This window comes from Bos grunniens, chromosome 14 (genome assembly GCF_055505025.1).
Source record: "Bos grunniens cultivar Pamir isolate PY7600 chromosome 14, Bosgru_T2T1.0, whole genome shotgun sequence".
In the NCBI taxonomy this organism is placed as follows: Eukaryota; Metazoa; Chordata; class Mammalia; order Artiodactyla; family Bovidae; genus Bos; species Bos grunniens.
Window position 1 is genome coordinate 1,833,444 of NC_141178.1, and position 15,534 is coordinate 1,848,977.

The 15,534-nt window shown below is 39.8% G+C and overlaps 1 pseudogene; it reads left to right on the forward strand.

Annotated features, from left to right (window-relative positions):
- Window positions 1–10,434: 10,434 nt before the first annotated feature.
- Window positions 10,435–14,694, forward strand: LOC147358959 (tubulin alpha-1C chain pseudogene; annotated as a pseudogene).
- Window positions 14,695–15,534: the final 840 nt, after the last annotated feature.

Here is a 15,534-nt window from a genome sequence, read left to right on the forward strand (position 1 = left end):
GAGTTAAAGACTCATTATTTTGACTGAAACAGAAAGGAAGTAAGAATGCTTGTTAATGTGGAAAGAAAAAAAGACAGCATTGAAATGAGGATATTTCCTAGGAAGAGTTATTGTCCTAAAAGTAAATTTTAACATATAAAAATCTACTTAATAACTACATAGTATTAGTCACTCAGTCGTGTCTGACTCTTTGTGACCCCATTGACTGTAGCCCACCAGGCTCCTCCATCCAGGGGATTCTCCAGGCAAGAATACTGGAATGGGTTGCCATTTCCTTCTCCAGAGGATCTTCTTGACCCAGGGATCAAACCCAGGTCTCCTGCACTTCAGGCAGATTCTTATCCATCTGGGCCATGAGGGAAGCCCAGTAACCATATACTGGAAGAGAATTAAATTTTTTCCTAACAGCTCAAGAGGATTATGGAAATTAAGAGACAGGATCAAGGAGACAAATGGTAAATTGAGAAATGATTAAAGAATTGAAACCCTGGTAATGCATAGTTGTTGTGTTATGATATCAACCAGGTCTTGGGGAAAACATCACGAGAAATTTGGATAGATGAACTAAATAATTCACTTATTTTCCTATGTTAAAAGAAAAATGTTTACTCAGAGCCAGGTGTTCCAGGAACCATGTTGGGATGCAAGGATGAAAATAAGAGAAAATGTGAACTTTGCCTTCATAGAGCCTATAATGTTTGAGACACAGACATATAAGCTAATGTGGAACCCCTTATGAAAAGTATAATGATGTAATGACAAAATTATGGGGCTTTGTGAACACAGAGGAGCATTTACGATAGCTGTGGAAAATTAGGAAGGTTTCAGGGTGGGCTAATTACTGTAGCAGTTCCAGAATATCAATGGTTTAACACAGTCAGACTTTTTTTCCTTTACTCAAGCATGTCTATGTATTTGCTATCTTCGATGGGGCCCCTTTCACTTGTGTTTTGAAGGCTCTTCTCCCATGCCTTTGGTGTCTCCTAGAACCCTAGAGTCTGTTGATAGCTCTCTGTGGCAGACAGGCCGCTGGACAGAAAGATCTGGGGGTGTTTTTTGGGGAGGAGATGAGACCTAGGTGGGGCATGTTTAGTGACGACATGGATCCTCAGGGGAAGCTGAGAACTGTAGTGAAAATAAGCTTGCTGACTGACCAGCCTTCCTTACGACACAGCCTATGAGAGGGGATTTCCTCTCAACTGAGGAAGATGGGAACCTGGGATCCAGGTGAAGAAGACTGGGCAAGAACGTTCTAGAAAGAAGAGGTACCATGATAAGACAAGGTTTCAAAACTTACGGGAAGTTTACAGACCAGCGTCGTTGGGCCGTCCATTGCAGGTCCTGACTGGTGAGCGATGAGGCTGGCTCCTGCTGCTTTTTCCTCAGCTACACTTTTCCGTGAATGGCGTTGCCTGCTGGACACTTCCTCTGATGACCCGGGGGCATATCAGATTCAGCCAGCTGTGTAAGACCAGTTCCAGGGCCTTCTACTCGACCTGCTCTGGCTTCCCTTCAAACCTAGCTCTTCTTCATCCTATCACACAAATTTAAAAAAAAGGAAATAATCCTTCACATCTCCTCTCCCTAATTCCAAAAAGGAAACTGATCTCTCATCAAATCTTACATGCTAAATTCAAACTTTTTTGTGAACACGCTCATTTCTCTCCATTTCCACTCTATGATTCTACTCGAAACTAACCATCACCTTTTGCCCTGTCTGTCACGAAAGGCCCCTCACTCCACTCCACTCCTGGCATCCATTTTTGCTTCTCTTTAGTCTGTTACACCCAGTGATCCATTGGAAACCAGGCCCATCACACCACAACAATCTGCATTTACTAGGTCCTCTCATAGTACTAGGCATTATAGTCCATATATTTGCATTGATTGTCTTGTTTAGTCCTCATATACCGGTTTATGGTAGAGCTTATTCCTGTTTCATTTTATAAGTGATGAAGCAGAGGCTTGGGATGTTTAGGTTGCTGATTCAATTTCACACAGATGTTAGGCAGAGTAACTTTAAAAAATATAATGGTTTGCTTCCTGCCGAGGTCCAGCCCTGGCTGATCCAGGGAGTTCGAAGCGGGGACGGCGTCGGCGAGGATCAGGATACAAAGCTTCAATTAGATATTAATTAGAGACATAAAGAGTAATAGAATGAGGATAGCTCAGTAGGAAAATTCAGTGGAGAAAAGAGGCTGAGTAGCTTGGTTTACGTGGGAACCAATAAAACTTCAAGACAAGAAGCTTGCACCACTTACGTAGGCCGCAGGCGCCCTTCCGTTCTCCCAAAGGAGAGGAGACACTGAGGCCTCCCTGGTCGGATCTTAGAAGCCCAGGCATAATTAGTAAGCATGGTGGGCTCCGCGCTCCAGATGGAAACTCAGCCAGAGTTTGAGAGAGAGAGCGACATGGGGAGACCAGTATTTCAAGAAACTGATCCCAATTCTTTATTTTCCATGGTCTACTTTTATACACTGAGATGTTATGCAAAAGTCACGTGGGGTCAGCAGTCCTGACTTTTATCAAAGTCAGGTGCTTCATACAAATGTATACAGAGGTCTTAGGGGTGTTACATCATCTTCTGGCCAAGGGGCCAGCTGACAATTTATGACCCTCTCCTTGTGACAGTGGTCAGTCAACCAGGACACTTATTTCTCCAGGGGTGATTATTCTTAAAAAAGACTCCACCTTCTGAAGGTAACAGATAAAGTTACATTCCTATAGGGTGAGGGTGTAGTGGGTTTTAATTAAGGAAAGAATTTACTTAGCCTAAGGTCTAATGTGATTAATATCAAAGGTTAATACTTATTTCTTCTATATATTCATTAATGTGTGTAAGGGCAGGGGATGTGGAGACTTAGCAACAAACATTGGCTCAACAAATGAAAAACCCTTCACCAATACAATTTCTAATCAGCCCACTATACTTATACTAATGGTTTTCTAACTTTTCTAAGGAACCTGTTTTTAGAAGGTTTAAAGCATCTCGTGCCTCTCACGGTTGGGAGGCTGTGAGCAATCACATGTGGCCGGACGAGCCTGTCAGGCAGGCTAGAGAACCTTCAGGGGAGTTTGTAGGTTGAAACACTATCACGCCCAGGAATTATTATTAACTGGAGCTCTAAGTTAACTCCTTCTCCGAAAGAGGTGGTGGGGGACAGACCCCCATAAAGTCAGAGGTGTAGGGGAGAGCACAAAGTAGTAAAGTAGGCAGGCTCTGGTTATGGAGGTAGATGCTCGAGGATTTCCAGGGGGACTCCTGAGGCTCGATCCCACCTTTTCGTATGTCGAGCCTCCTTCCTCATGACCTTTGCCACGGGCGGAGTGCCTCACCCTGGCCCCCAACAACTTCCTAAGCCCGTTTGTAAATCATTATGCTAAAATTTCTCAGTGTAGACATTTAAAATGTTTGCTTACTGATTGAATGAATGAATGAGAGGAAGGGGCGGACTGCCAGGTGCCGCATGTAATGGAGGGTCGTGTGAACACAGTTTACTTTGTTCATGTGGTGGAAATGTGGAAATTTTTTAAAAAGCGATGATGTGGATCTATAGATTTGAAAGATGTCTTCATTACGCACATGGAAGATGGGCTGGAAGAGGAAGTTCAAAGTAAGGAATAATTTCATTAGAGCTCAAAAGAAATTGGCGAGGGGAATATGGACACAATCATATCACAGAAGGCCTGAGGCTCCTTCAAGTTCTTGAGGGCACACTCCTTCTTTGCCTACTTCGGAGTCTCCTTTCCTTGTCCAATATACCACCTGGTCCGAAGGCAACATTAATTGCATCTTTCAAAAACAACTACAGTGTCTACTGACTTTATCATGGTGAAATGAGATGTTATATAGAGTGCCCAATAAAGTCCTTCAAGAAAAGAAAATGTGTTTCTTCACCTTCCTACCATTACATTCTAAAATGACTTGGATACGGCAGAGAAATGGATATAAAATTACCCATCTTGAGTTTAGAAGATTAAACACAGTCATGAAAGTATTAAAAGATAAGGATAAAGTGTCCATGCTTGGAAAACCCTACTTTGTGACTTTCGAAGGTAAAGTCAGTAAACGTGTTTTATTTTGCTGACATTTTCCTTATCCTGCTTAGTTCTATGGTTCCAAATGAACTCTAAAATTTGGTGAAATATAATCTTATATTCAAATGGGAATAGAATCCATGTCTGTCTCTTTGCCTCTCCCCTGCCCCCCGTCTCTCTCTGTACCAATACTTAAAATGGATCTCTTAAATAGAACCCATCTAGGAGCATTTATTCTGATACATGTGATATGATAAGGTATCTGAGTTAAATAACATGTGATGAAATACATTGGGCTAAATTTCTGGTTTCTACTTTAAATGCCATAAATCTATTCATGTAAATAGGGTTTGAGATGAGATAGGAAACCTAATATGTAACAAGCATATTCTAGGAATACATCAGAAAATGCAATAACAAAAATGCTAAAGATAGGGGATCTGCAAAATGTTATACAGTTTTGCTGAGTGTGTAGGACCTTCATTTTCTGAAAATATAGAGTCCCACTGTGCATTATTTAACTTTCAAAGCAACAGATTGCAGGGACTACAGTTGCAGAGTGATTTTTTTATAATAAAGAATCTGGGGAGTGACACAAAAGAAGAGAATAGAAAATAGGAAAGGAAATTTATTCTGTGTCCCTCTCTCTGTTAATGCATTTTTTTTTTTTTTTTTGGTGTAGAGAGAACTTTAGCTGAATAATCTACAACCATCCTATTAGCATTAGTCCTATCAGAGATAAAATGAAAAAACTTGCATTCACTGTTACTATTCTGTGTCTGTATTTTGTGTTGGTTTTTGATACTTTTATTTTTCTCTCTAGCTTTAGATAATTTATCTACTAATAATATCAATAAATTCCCATAATCTAAAACATTTTGTTAATGATCCCAGCATGAATGTGATTAAAAATAAATACAAATAACATGAAAGAATCATCATAATTTCCTATGTGGGAAAAGTACGGGAAGATAAATTAATGCTTGGACTTTTGTCATTGAATAATAATTAGCATCAGTCTGGGAGGTGGGAAGAAATGAGTGAAGTGGGTCAAAAGATACAAAGCTGCATTTAAAAAATAAATGACTGAGATGCAATGTACAGCATGGTGACCATAGGAAAGGGAAAGTCGCTCAGTCGTGTCTGACTCTTTGCCACCCCATGGACTATACAGTCCATGGAATTCTCCAGGCCAGAACACTGGAGTGGGTAGCCTTTCCCTTCTCCAGGGGATCTTCCCAACCTAGGGGCTGAACCCAGGTCTCCTGCATTGGAGGCAAATTCTTTACCAGCTGAACCACAAAGGAAGCCCTTTGACTATGGTGACTATAGTTAAGCATATTTTATATCTGAAAGTTGTCATCACAAGAAAACCTGTTTTGTAACCATGTATGATGATAGGTGTTAACTAGACTTATTGGGGCCATCATCTCACAATATATACAAATATCGAATCATTATGTTGTACACTTGAAACTAATATCATGCTATGCATCAGTATATCAAATAACAAAGCATTATGATCCACAGAGAAAGTCAACTGGGACCATCAAGAACTTTAAATTATTGTTAGTAAAATGGAACTTTGAAAAAGATTACAGATTGTATATAGAAAAGATTCTATTGGAAATAATGCTTTATTTCCTGAAAAAGTATCAGTCACATGTTCTTCTAAGAAACATACATGGTGGAAAGAACTGATTAGAGTCTGTGGTAAGACTAAAATTAGTTTGGTTATTTTGACTGTCAATAGCCCAATCGTTCACACACGTTAAACACTGCTTTACCGTTATGGCGGAAGAGTAAGTCAGCCGAGATGCGGGGTCGGCTCTCCCCGCGGCCCCTGGCTCTTGCCGTTGTTCTGAGATGTGACGGCTGGGATCACTTCCGGCCCGGGCACGCGGCCCAGAGGCGCTGGCTCGGAGGCCCTGGGCGTCTCCGTGCGCTCTGCACACGCGGGCTCCACCCGGAAGACAGCGTTCCCGCCGCGTCCTGGCCGTGGGCACTGGGTCGGCCGCTGGGGGAGAGAGGAAACATGCCTGCAGGGCCTCCGAGCTTCCGGTTTGCTTGCAGCCTCCGAGCTGGCACCGTGCCTACCGCGAGCTCAGCGCGGACAGTGTGGACAGGAGACGACTGGCGCCGTGAGCAGGACATACAGGATTGTGTATGCAGATATAGTTTCAGAAAGAACTGCAGCTCTGAACATAGCGCCATTTGACAAATATTCAGTAAATACTCTTTCAAGAGGATATACCCACTCCAGTGTTCTTGCCTGGAGAATCCCAGGAACAGAGGAGCCTGGTGGGAGGCCGTCCATGGGGTCGCACAGAGTCGGGCGCGACTGAAGTGACTTAGCAGTAGCAGTAGCAAGAGTATATAGTTTTAATCATTGTCAGCAGTTTCTGTCTCCTGTGTAATCTCACGGTGTGGACGTTACCCTCTGGGATTATCTGAGCTGCTTCCTCCAGTGCAGACTCTGCAGCCTCTTTCTGCTTCTGTCTGGGCCACCATCACTCCAGTGAGGACACAGCTCGGGGCCAACAAAGCCAGAGATCTGCAGCCTTCTTTCCTGAACTATGTTATCAGAGCCCTGCCCTGTGGCCCCGCAGATTTCCAAAATGACTTTAGACGTCCCCGCTGACCCCATTATCAACATTTCAAGGAAAATATCTGATGCTTCAGGATCAGGGAATTAAGCACAGGGAAAAGATTAAATCTTGGAGATATACACTAGGTAACCACTTATACTGGACATTATGACTTTGAGCTATGAACATCAAATGAGATTTTCACTTAGTATTTGAAAAAAGACGAAGTATCCAGGAAAACAGTGACACGAGGGGAATCCTTAAGAATACGCCTGTTTTCCGATTAGTTTATAGACTATGTCTTCCTTATTATAAAAAAAATAAAAAATACTTCTAACTTGAATCTGGCAGACAGGACAGACACAAACACACATACAAAATGTGTCTTCTTTTATACTGAATTTAAGTGAGAAGTTCATAAATATAAGAAAAGTAAATTATTCCTTAAAGTAATCAGCCATCTCAACCTAGCAGCAGAGTTTATCCCAGGAAAATTCAAAATGAGCTCATTTGTCTAAAATATAAAGGATATGTACACAGACACAGACACATATATGTATCACATTAAGAGATAAAAATGCATATTATAATGTATCATTTAAGAAGATAACCCAAACTTTCATTCATTTCTTATGATTTAAAGATAAAAACTCTTGGAAAAATAGCAATAGGATATTTAAATAATAGGTATTTAGCCAAAAATCTATATTTTACTTAATAGTGAATCAGAAGCGCATGGAGTCTGGAAACAAGCTATTTGATGATTATTCTTTAATGTTTTTAAAATAAAATCAAAAGAAGACGGAAGACAAATTTGAAAGAAGAGGAGACTGAGTTATTGTATGGAAGTAATTGCAGGTGTGAAGATTTTGTAAGTAGAAAATAAAAGGAAATGAATAATTCTTAAAATTACTAGACAATTTCTATGAATTAAAAATATAAATAAATACATATAAAGAAAAAAATGAAATAGCTTATTCATACAAAATCATGTTCAGTTCAGTTCAGTTCAGTCACTCAGCCGTGTCTGACTCTTTGCGACCCCATGAATTGCAGCATGCCAGGCCTCCCTGTCCATCACCAACTCCCAGAGTTCACTCAAACTCAGGTCCATTGAGTCGGTGAAAATCATGTTAAACCTCATTAAAACCTACAAAAAATAATAAGCACTCCATTTCTTATTTGACTGATAATAGAGTAGAATAAATATAAATAAAGCTAAAGGAATAGATATTTGGTTTTATGTTGACAAAGTAAAGCAAGGACAGTGTGAACATATAATCTTTGGAAAAACTGTCACTGTCCAATCATCACATCCTTGATGGTTCCCTTCAAAGTCTATTCTAAGAACAGACTACTCAACCGTGTAGAATTGAAAGCGCTGTCTTTGTTGGATAGGCTAGACTTGCACAATGACTGAATCAAAAGAGCTCTGGCTTGAGTATTTATATCCAAAAGGCAAGAATGGTTAATGCGTAATTTCAACCTTCACAGACAAGTAAGAGATTCTTCTATGTTAAAATGCATTTATTCAACAAATATATATTACATCCTTCCGCTGTACCAAGCCCTGGAGATTCATGATGAGTTAGAAACAGTTCCTGCCTCAGGGAGCCCGTGGCATTTCTGCATAGAAAGAAATCTAATAAACTGAGTTTAAAATTGAAGACTTCAAGCTTTTCTTATGAATCTAAATAAACCCTTATTCACATACAGATATTACTCTTTCTGATAGGATTTAGATATAATCTATAGATGGTGAATTTAATGTGAGGATATTAAAGATAAGCCTGCTCTTTAAGGGATTGTGCACTGCAAAAGTTGTTGGCATCTGTTCTTGAAATGAGTAATTTGTATATAAAATAGAATTAGACTAAGAGAGATACAAATACCTTAAGTCACAGATATTTAGGCTGTATGTATATTAAGAACTATTTTGGCTTGAAATGAATCTAGTTTCTGAATATGACTATTACCCTATAGGAGTATTATGTGATAAAGTGACATGCTTGCGTGTGGGTAAAAATGCAGCTTTTGAATTTCTGGCAGGAGACTGAGGTTGCAATTAAATAATTGTCAGACAGAATGTTACAGTCTACCTTTTGTTTCTAATGCTGAAGTTACTTTTTTCAGACACATAGCTTTAGCTGTACTTTAGATATCTAACTTTATAATGATATTTATCGTACAGTGATAAAAAGGTGAACAAAATCCGAAAACTTTATAGGCCAGTGTGTATGATCATTCAAAATTAATACATGTATGTGTTCAGTTGCATATATCTAAGATCCAATTCTGGAAGTGATATAAGAAATTAGATTAAATATTTGATTTTGAACATCTTCGTGGTAAATTTTTCCTGAATTTCAAGTTAATTGCTTTTTATGAAGGTCTATAGACTGTGGAAATGGCAACCCACTCCAGTACTCTTGCCTGGAGAATCCCCGGGATGGGGGAGCCTGGTTGGCTTCCATCTATGGGATCGCACAGAGTCGGAGATGACTGAAGTGACTTAGCAGCAGCAGCAGCATAGACTGTGGAAGAACTTAATCCATGAGCTTGATGGACACGAAATATTGAAAATATTTATGAGGGGACATGTGCCGAAAACCTCTGTTATTAACCAGATACATCTTACCAGTGGAGTCTTCTAGTCATTTTGTAGAATAACTCTTCCTCATCCATTCAACATAGGTCATGCCCTTAAATACAGTTTATTTATATTGGGGGTAAAGATTTAATTTTTTTCTATTTAATAATCAACTTTCAGGGTAGTGAATAAGTACTTTTCCAACCAAATATTATATACAAAGTATTTTGTTTCATTTCTTTATTTCTTTCTCTAATCAGCCCACTGGCCAATATTAGCAGGACTTCATGTGTCGATGATGTGATGTGATGTGACGTACAAAGCAGCAGCCTTGAGACCGTCTTTGTTTCACTCTGCCCACAAAAAAACTGAACTTAAATCTGTATAAGCTTTTCCTTCTGAGTTCTCATCAACAGAATATATGAAGCCTAAAGGCAAGATGAGCCTGCTCTGTCTGAAAGAATTTGGGAGATAGAACAATCAAATGCAGTCAGTATGTTTTGTTTAGGTCCTGATTTGGATATTCCAACTGTCTAAAGACTTCTTTGATAATAGGGAGGATTTGAAAATAGACTGGACATTAAATAATAGTAAGAAGCCTTTTTAAATTTTAGGTGTGAAAATGTCATATGGTTATGAATAAAGGGTCTGCATTTATTTCTGTTTAGGTATTATTGGAAACATTTAGAGAAGAAATGGCAAAAGAAATGTCATAGTGTCTAGAATTTGTTTTAAAATACAGCAGCAGACAATTATAAAAGAGAAACAAGAGAATAGATGAAACCATTACAGAAAAATTCCAATTAGTGTTGAAGCTTGATATTGATTCTGTCATATTTATGATACATTTGAAGCATTTTATATTAAAATGTAAAGAAAATGAAGTTAAAATAAAGCTCTTCAGCAGTGTTAGAATTGAATAATCAACCATTAATATACCTATTAATACTATGCAATCATGTAAATATTATTGGTGACAAATATACCAAATATTTACTGTCTGAGCCAGGGTTTCCCTGGTTGCTCAGACAGTAAAGAATCTGCCTGCAGTGCAAGAGACCAGATTTGATCCCTGGGCCAGGAAGATCCCCTGGAGAAGAGAATGGCGACCCACTCCAGTATTTTTGCCTGGAGAATTCCATGAACCCAGACCATCGGGTCCTGTAGTAGGGAGTCGTGCATGACGGGTGACTAACACGTGCCGAAGTGAGAAAGAGTATGATCGAGTATAAAAAGCAAACAGGTTTGGATGTGCTTGCTTTTATCTTTGTGTACCCCGTGACCTTGGGTAAGTTTCTTAGCCTCTCAGGATTTCTATTTTTTCTTATTTAAAATAAATGCAATATTTTCTGCATGACTAAAATAGGACAGTCTTTGAGAAATGACTAGTAAAATAGAATATACTAACCTCCACAAACTTCTCCCTTAGTAATCGTTTCTCATAGTTGTTGATGATTATGATGATGGCAATATCATCATTGTTATCATTCTCATTTTAGAAATCTCACTTGATCTTGCTTTAAAAATCTAGGTCAGATGAATTCAACAACTCATGGCATCGATGTCTCCAGGAAAGAAATAATCTCACACACCTTTCCATAAGAAAGACCCCAAACATTCCTTTGTTAAGCATATATTTAATGAGTATCTACCATATGCAGACAGAGTCCCTACTCTAAGAGTTAGGAATAAAGCACTAAAGAAGATCAACAGTGCCTCTGTACTCAAACGATTGCTATTCTAGTGAAAATGTTGCACTAGGCTTGAAAACATAAATTCAATAGTTTGAAGTACTGAAATATATGAAATTCAATAAATTTCAATGAAGGTGCACTAATGTTAGTTATAATCTATGCAGAAACATTGGGTGGAAAAGTTTGAATATGATCAGATTCATACCAAAATCAGTATTCACAACTAAAATGAGAGATTCACTATATTTTTCTAAACCATAACTAACAAAACCCAGATTTTGGTTTATTTCTTTTACATTTTCTATTACTCATCTTCTGCATGCAACATAAATAAATACAGCAAAATATTTACAAATTATGACAAATTTTAATTAGTGAAAGTGCACCACTTTATTTTCATTCAGTTCAGTTCAGTCGCTCAGTCGTGTCTGACTCTTTGCAACCCCATGAACCTTAGCACACCAGGCCTCCCTGTCCATCACCAACTCCCGGAGTTCACTCAGACTCACATCCATCGAGTCATGCCATCCAGCCATCTCATCCTCTGTCGTCCTCTTCTCCTCCTGCCTCCAATCCCTCCCAGCATCAGGGTCTTTTCCAATGAGTCAACTCTTCGCGTGAGGTGGCCAAAGTATTGGAGTTTCAGCTTTAGCATCAGTCGTTCCAAAGACCACCCAGGACTGATCTCCTTTAGGATAGACTAGTTGGATCTCCTTGCAGTCCAAGGGACTCTCAAGAGTCTTCTCCAACACCACAGTTCAAAAGCATCAATTCTTCGGTGCTCAGCTTTCTCGACAGTCCAACTCTCACATCCATACTTGACTACTGGAAAAAGCATAGCCTTGACTAGACGGACCTTTGTTGGCAAAGTAATGTCTCTGCTTTTGAATATGCTATCTAGGTTGGTCATAACTTTCCTTCCAAGGAGTGTCTTTTAATTTTCATTATTTACTTTCTAATATTACTTCTAATTTCCAGACAAATATTTCTCTATGTTTGAAGATATGTGTAATTTTAAGTCTGTGTGTCATTTTCAAATTTCTGCAACAATATTGTTCAGTTTCTTCAGCCCAGTTTATGAGACTGCATTTTTGGAGTAACAGGGCAAGCAATTATTTAAGTCTTACATGTGGTAAGTTTATTGCATTTTACATTTAATCTACTATAGAATGTGATGCTTTTTCTTTAAGTTATATCTTCCTAATCTACTTCAATTTTAAGAAAACTATGAAATTTTGTTTTAAAAAAGAGTTATGTAGTTTTTCTTAAAAAATTATAAAGCATAAAGAACAATATTAGAAAAATCCTGTCATACTATATTTATTTTCAACTTGCATTATGATCCTGACCACTGGGATATTATTAAGCTTATTAATTTGTCTCTCTTACATTAACTTTTATTCCTATAAATACAATTGTTCTTTAGGTCTTCATCATTGCAGGGAACTATTTATTTTTAAATTTTAAGTAGGTGTCATGATGATCTTGTTGACATTACAAATCAAGGATTTTCTGTTTTTGATGGCTTCCAGAACTATTCCCCACAGATATTTGTAGCAACTTTAGCTATCTGATCAGGTAACCTTATTTTATCCACCAGAATTAATTTGGATCCAACTTTTCTCTCATGACTAAGTGATACTTGCATTATTGAACTTGTCTCAAGGCTAATTTTTTTAAAAAAAGAGCTATAAGATCTCTGCATGTGTCTTCAGGTTTATAGATGTCGATATGTGTATGTTACTTATAGATGTCTATATGTGTATGTTACTTATAGATGTCTATATGTGTATGTTACTTATAGATGTCTATATGTGTATGTTACTTATAGATGTCGATATGTGTATGTTACTCCTGGGGGCTTTCAAGGCTTTCCTTTTGTTAACTCTTCTGACACCAGAACTGGTAAAAGATAAACCAGGGCATATCAAAAATTTAAAGAGCTCAATTGAGCAAAAATATATTTGAATGGACCATTACCAAACCAGAGGAGGTTAGGAATATTCTGCTTTAGTGGGCTTCAAAGAATGAAGAGATTATTATAAATATATATGGAATATTTGTCTTTGACTTATTCAATTTGTATGATAACCTCTCAGTTCAGTTCAGTTCAGTCGCTCAGTCGTGTCCGACTCTTTGCGACCCCATGAATAGCAGCACGCCAGGCCTCCCTGTCCATCCCAACTCCTGGAGTTCACTCAGACTCATATCCATCGAGTCAGTGATGCCATCCAGCCATCTCATCCTCTGTTGTCCCCTTCTCCTCCTGCCTCCAATCCCTCCCAGCATCAGAGTCTTTTCCAATGAGTCAACTCTTTGCATGAGGTGGCCAAAGTATTGCAGTTTTAGCTTTAGCATCAGTCCTTCCAATGAACATCCAGGACTGATCTCCTTTAGAGAGTTGGACCTCTAAAGAGATGGACTGGTTGGATCTCCTTGCAGTCCATGGGACTCTCAAGAGTCTTCTCCAACACCACAGTTCAAAAGCATCAATTCTTCGGGCTCAGCTTTCTTCACAGTCCAACTCTCACATCCATACATGACCACTGGAAAAACCATAGCGTTGACTAGATGGACCTTTGTTGGCAAAATAATATCTCTGCTTTTCAATACTCCAGTAAAATTATAAAAAAAAGATGGAATTATTAATTCATGAAACATTCATTTGATCACGGGGCCAGCATTAAGTCTGAAGCTGAGGATTTAAAGGTGAATAAGGAAGTCTTTGCCTTATGTAGCTTACAGCTCAGTGGAGTTTGTAAGACTTAAAGTGAGAGGTCATACATGAATTAGGGGAAAATCATAGACCCAAGACCTTGTACACCGGGTGGTGCAGCTTTATATAAAGAATTTGCTTTTGGGACTCCCCTGCTGGCATGGTGGATAGAATCTGCCTGCTTACCTGGGTTCAATCCTGGTCAGAGAAGATTCCACATGTTGTGGAGCCACTAAGACCATGAGCCACAGCTCCTGAAGCCTGCACACTCTAGGACCCAGGAGACACCACCAATAGCCCCTGGGAAGCCCGTGTTCCCCAGCGACTAAGCTCTGCAACCAGAGAAGCCATGGCAACCAGAAGCCATGCACTGCAACCAGGGAGCAGCCCTGGCCCCAGCAACCAGAGCAGCAACCGAGACCCAGAGCAGTCCAAGGAAAGAAAGAAAAAGTAAAGAAGGAAGGAAGCCTACCATGAACAGCTTTCTGTAGCAGAGATCACCAGTGCTTGCTTTGAGCCAGCCAACCAGATGGTGAAATGTGACCCTCGCCATGGTAAATACATGGACTGCTGCCTGTTGTACTGTGGCGATGTGGTTCCCAATGATGTCAATGCTGCCATTGCCACCATCAAGACCAAGCGCAGCATCCAGTTTGTGGACTGGTGCCCCACTGGCTTCAAGGTTGACATTAACTACCAGCCTCCCACTGTGGTACCTGGTGGAGACCTGGCCATGTGCATGCTGAGCAACACCACAGCCATCGCTGAGGCCTGAGCTCTCCTGGGCCATAAGTTTGACCTGATGTATGCCAAGCGTGCCTTTGTTCACTGGTACTTGGGTGAGGGCATGGAGGAAGGAGAGTTTTCTGAGGCCCATGAGGACATGGCTGCCCTTGAGGAGGACTGTGAGGAGGCCGGAGCCGACAGTGCTGAGGGAGATGATGAGGGTGACGAGTATTACCGTGCCTGCTGCAGTTTCACCTTGGGACTGTATTATTTGTGTTCGGTGGAGCTGCCCACTGTGGCCCTATCTTGTCAATAAAGGTGATATTTCCACTTCCAAGGTCACGCTGTGTCATAGTAAATATTTACTTATTGAAGGCCAGTTTGGGATGGAGTAGGCTGGCAACTTCCATCAGATCGTTTGCTCAGCGTTTCAAGTGGTTTCTCTGTACTGTGCTAAGGGGTTTGTCTATTTTGCTTAGACCCGAAACGATGACTGGTGATAAAATCATAAGTGAGGCAAATAAATAAATAAATGATCAAAATGTGAAAAAATGATTAAAAAAAAAGTTGCTTTCGATTAGCTCACAAAATGGTTAAATTCTCTGCTTTTTCTGAAAATCAAAGCTTCTGGGTTCATGCGCCCACCTCCATCTCACTCTTTGCTTCAATCATTTTAGGAGGACCTCTCTCTTTCCTAAGTCGTCTTTCGCCTCCAGGAATGTATCAAAAGCCCTGCTGATTTCAGGGGAGCCAGGGACTCAGAGGGAAAGTAAATTAGTATTTTAGTTAAGGAGCACTGACTGTGTTATGAGATTCGCATGGGCCGACAGCACAGAACAGGGGGTTAAATCCTTGATCAGGGGATCAAGACTCTGCAAGGTCCACACTGAGCCATAGGCTTCGCTTAGCGCTGTCCCGAACTTCCCTGCCTGCGTGTGGCTGGTGGAGTGGTTGTATGCATGCATGCTAAATTGCTTCCGTCTGAACAACTCTGTGCAACCCTATGGACTGTAGCCCGCCAGGCTCCTCTGTCCATGGGATTCTCCAGGCAAGAATACTGGAGTGAGTTGCCATTTCCTTCACCAAGTGGAGTGCATGAGCTGGGACAAAGACACGTTTAATTTTTTTTTTCTTTTTTAAAGTGTGTGTTTACATATAATAGTTTGTTATCTCTTACTGCTC